Consider the following 5,470-nt stretch of genomic DNA (forward strand, 5'->3'; position numbering starts at 1 on the left):
TTTTTAATCCAGTCTATCATTGATGGACATTTGGGTTGATTCCACATCTTTGCTATTTTAATCTCACATTACAGTCATGGCTACGGTGAGCCATGATTGCACCACTGCACTCCAGCCTGGGCAGCAGAGTGAGACCCTGTCTCTAAATGAATAAATAAATAAATAAAAATAACCTTTATTCCTTGCTAGTTGGAGAGAACATTGCACTGGTGGCTAGGACCATTCATGGTGATTCTTACTAATCTTGTCCTGGAGAGATGCTTATTAAAGGAGGGTGGAAATGGCTAAATATGGTGAATAAAAAGACGATATTCTCAATTCATCCATGTTTCTGTCTCTGTCTCACCTAACTATTGGGAAACTCTGGATTTTCTCGGTGTGAACTTTATGGGAATACTAAATAGTATATTAGGCAGTGGAGTTACAGACATGAGAACCAGAATGTGATATTTTTTAAATGTCACATTGTGGGCAAGTCTAATATAGAGGTATTAATTGGAAGTTGTGGGGTAGAGAAAATGGACCACTGAACGGTTAGAACGTGGGCTTCACCAAATGCCCCAAGGTAGTTAGTCTTTAAGGATATTACATTTGAGAGCCATATTGGAGGGTTGAAGTTGAGAAGATGGCCTGGGGAATTGTGCACACACACGCACACACACACACACACACACACACTCCTGAGAATCAGTCCTTATTTTGAATCCCAGCTCTTCAATTTACCAGCCTTGTGAAAGTCTTTTAAGCGATATGAAACCCAATTGCTTCTCCTAGAAAACGGAAGAGTCATCATTAACCCTTTGAGGCAAGCGGGGTGAGATATTTTGAGGATCAAATAGTAACAAGTGTGTGGAAATGCCTGGGGAATTATAAAGCTCTGCTAACAGTATGGCGGTGCTATTAATCTTTATTATATATTATTTGTCTTGTGGGGCAGTTCCTCAGCCTATAAAGCCTCACCAACTTGGAATCACTTGAGGATTCTAGGCAGGGAAACACCAGATTGTACCACTGGTTGCATTCTTGTAAAAATATCTTAATTACAGCTGCTAAACATGTCTTCCTCCACCAAACAAGTCTGGCCTCCATGACTATCACAGGTCTATGGTGTTTCTTGTTGTGCTTTTTAAGGTAGATACCACAGTTGATCCAGTACGTGTAAAAACAAAGTGCTTTCCAGAACAGTACCACACATAAATTAGATCTGATACAAAGCAGTTATTGAATATATGCACATTCATTGATTACTGATTTACTTTACTGACACCAGAATAGTAGGTTTTTGTTGCTATACCAACGTAATTTCTTGTAACTCTGCCATTAGAATTAACCTGAGCTGCATAGACCATGCATAGAATTTTGCCTTATTCTTTGTGAGCAAATATCACTTATTTGCAAATACGTTTAAAGAATGTGCTGGGCTGGCCAGGCACAGTGGCTCACACCTGTAATCATAGCACTTTGGGAGGCCGAGGCGTGTGGATCACTTGAGGACAGGGGTTCAAGACCAGCTTGGCCAACATGGTGAAACCCTGTCTCTACTAAAAATACAAAAAATTAGCCAGGCATGGTGGTGCACACCTGTGGTCCCAGCTATTTGGGTGGCTGAAGCATGAGAATTGCTAGAATCTGGGAGGCAGAGGTTGTGGTGAGTCGAGTCGCTGCACTACACCCTGGGCGATAGAACAAGACTCTGTCTCAAAAAAAAAAAAAAAAAAAAGAATGTACTGGGTTTACTGGGTCACCACAAAACAATCTAGTTAAGCCTTTGGACCATTATCTGCCTAGCTATGAGAAAAACATTTGCTTTGCAGATGCTCTTATTTTATTCTTCTCTTCCTTAGATAATCTAAGAAGAAGCCATGAAGCAATTGCTGTATGACTGGTGAGCTGGCAAATTCACGAACATTCATCACTCTCCATTTCTAGAGAGAAGGATTCTTTGTCAAGGTTTTCTCTAGCCTGGAGGACTTGGGTTAAATATGTGCTTAAAATGTCCTTTATGAGGGTGGATTATCAATTATTCCTCATATTTTATTCAAGCTGTGCTTTCTATTTTTTGTCTTTTATTTATTTATGTAATTTTTTTCTTTTTTATAGAGATTGGGTCTCACTATGTTGCCCAGGCTGGTCTCAAACTCCTGGACTCAAGGGATCCTCCCATCTCGGCCTCCCTAAGTGCTGGAATTAGAGGCATGAGCTGCTATGCCCAGCCTACTGTCTATATTTTCAAGCCATAACTAAATTCACACTGGTTTATGATGTTCATATCATCTTTGTGGATTTGTATTTTTATTATTCTATAATAGTCTTGCCATTCTATATTAATGATTTTTCAATTGTAATTTTCTTCTGGCTGATGTTATTATTGCTACAAGTTTCTTTTGATTACTACTTGGCTGGCCTACTTAGATGTTTACATCTTTTTGGTTTCAAGTTTTGTTTGTCATTAGGTTTTAGGTGTGTCCTTTAAGAAAAACATAGGACAGATTTTTAAAAATTAGTATGGGATTCTTTAATAGGCAGGTAAACCCACCCACATTTGTTACAACAGCAAGAATAGGAATATTTGTACAACAGCAAGAGTGACCCTTATATTAAACTATGGACTTTGGGAGATAATGATTTCTCAATGTAGGTTCATTGATTGTATCAGATAATGTACCATCTTGTTGCCGGGTGTTGATAATGGAGGAAGCTATTACATATGTAGGGGCAGGGGATATGTGGGAACTTTCTGTACCTATGCTCAATTTTTCTGTGAACCTAAAACTGCTCTAAAAAATAAGTCTATTTAAAAAAAAACATGAGCTTGAGATTTAATAAAATAACTACTATTAATATTTAAAAAAGAAATAGGTCAGACACTGTGCCTCACACCTGTAATCCCAGCACTTTGGGAGGCTGAGGTGGGAGGATTGCTTGAGCTCAGGAGTTCAAGACCAACCTGGCCAACCTAGTGAGACCCCCATCTCAATTTAAAAAGTTTTTAAAATAAAAATATAAACATGAAATAGAAGGGAAGATGGATGGATACAAAAGGATTTATGATATAATATTTGAGGTTGAATTAGGAGGACTTGGAATTGATTGAATGGAATTTGGAGTTGGGGATATTGGAATTTTGACTGAGGGGATATTGGTCTTCAATTCATAGTGATCATTTTTGATCAACGGCTGTTGTGAATATTTCAGGATATTGTACAATTCAGCTGTTACAAGAGGGTTCTTTTACAATCTAAAATTTAGGCCGGGCGTGGCGGCTCACACCTGTAATCCCAGCACTTTGGGAGGCTGAGGCAGGTGGATCACCTGAGGTCAGGAGTTTGAGACCAGCTTGGCCAACATGGCGAACCCCATCTCTACTAAAAATACAAAAATTAGCCAGGCGTGGTGGTGCACACCTGTAGTCCCAGCTACTCAGGAGGCTGAGGTGGGAGGATCGCTTGAACCTGGGATGCAGAGGGTGCGGTAAGCCGAGATTGCGCCATTGCACTCCAGCCTAGGTGACAGAGTGAGACTCCGTCTCAAAAAATACATAAATAAATAAATAAATAAATAAATAAATAAAACTTAGTAGATCTATTCCAACATTGACCCATTAAAAAATAAAATAAAATTTAGTAAAATCTGCCTTTCATTGAACTAATTGACAAATTTAAAAAAATTTAGCAGAATCTCAAAAATGTTAAATTTTCTTTCATAGATTTTAAATAATTTCTAGATTGTTTTTGAAGTGGAATTTTTTCCACCTGATTTCTTCTATGGACATATGTTCTTGATGAACCAAAGGAGAAAACAGTTTCTATACACACATGTGTTCCATCCCCAAATATCAGTGTTTCAGCATCTAGTTCTGGGCTTAGATCTAATAAGTTACTGGAGCTTCTGTTATAATTGCCCCCACCCCGCTCCATGTGGCTTAGAGAAAACCTTTGAGGTTATAAAATGTATTAAAAAGTACAACTGAACACTTGAAAAATCAAAACTGACTCGCTCTTAGTCTCTGATTTTCCATTTTGCTTACTTTTTTTTTTTTGAGACGGAGTCTCACTCTTGCTACCCAGGCTGGAGTGCAGTGGTGCAATTTCAGCTCACTGCAACCTCCACCTCCTGGGTTCAAGTGATTCTCCTGCCTCAGCCTCTGAAGTAGCTGGGACCACAGGCGCGTGTCACCATGCCCGGTTAATTTTGTATTTTTAGTAGAGATGGGGTTTCACCATGTTTGTCAGGCTGGTCTCAAACTCCTGACCTCAGGTATTCCACCTGCCTTGGCCTCTCAAAGCACCGGGATTACAGGCATGAGCCACTGTGCCCGGCCTTGGTTACATTTTTATTCAATAAAGTAAACAAAAAAGTTTTTTTTGAGACAGGGTCTGCTCTATTGTCTAAGCTGGAGTGCAGTGGTGCATTCATAGCTCACTGCAATCCTGACCTCTCAGGCTCAAGCAATCCTCTCATCTCAGCCTCCTGAGTAGCTGGGATTATAGGAATGCATCACTATGCCCAGCTATTTTTGTATTGTTTGTAGAGATGGGGTTTCACCATGCTGCCCAGGCCAGTCTCAAACTTCTGGGCTCAAATGATCCACCCGCATTGGCCTTCCAAAGTGCTGGGATTACAGGCATGAGTCACAGCACCCGGCAAAATTCAATTTTTAGAGCTTACCTTCAACTGTAACCACTGTTATAAATTTTAAGCCTCTGATGTCACTAAAACAATATCAAAAGATGTTATAAGAGTTAAACCTCATCATGCTTGCAAAATGAATTGGTAAAATATGATGCCATATTCGTATAGAACAATGGTCTCCAACATTTTTGGCACCAGGGTCTGGTTTTGTGGAAGACGGTTTTTCCACAGACAGGAAGGGGGTGCAGGATGGTTTCAGGATGATTCAAGCACATTACATTTATTGTGCGCTTTATTTTTATTATTATTACACGATAATATATAATGAAATAATTATACAACTCATCGTAGTGTATGATCAGTGGGTGCCCTAAGCTTGTTTTCCTGCGACTAGATGATCCCATCTGGGGGTGATGGAAGACAGAGAGATCATCAGGCATTAGATTCTCATAAAGAGCACACAACCTAGATCCTTTGCATGCACAGTTCACAATAGAGTTCTCGCTCCTATGAGAATCTAATGCTGCTACCGATCTGACAGGAGGTGGAGCTCAGGCAGTGATGCAAGCAATGGGGAGCAGCTGTCAATACAGATGAAGCTTCACTCATTTGCCCACCACTCACCTCCTGCTGTGTGGCCTGGTTGCTAACAGGTATAGAACATTAGTTTTTGTTGTTGTTGTTTAATCTAGTTTCTGAGTAAGACAACACAGGTACGTTGTACAGTGAGAACTGATAACGAATATCACTGTTTCATATGTTAAGTTATCTAAAATGCAAATGTTAATTGATAGTGCCTGGTTTTTTGCTTGCTTGTTTGTTTGCTTATTTCTAAAAA

The sequence above is a fragment of the Pan troglodytes genome, chromosome X, assembly GCF_028858775.2.
Source record: "Pan troglodytes isolate AG18354 chromosome X, NHGRI_mPanTro3-v2.0_pri, whole genome shotgun sequence".
NCBI lineage: Eukaryota > Metazoa > Chordata > Mammalia > Primates > Hominidae > Pan > Pan troglodytes.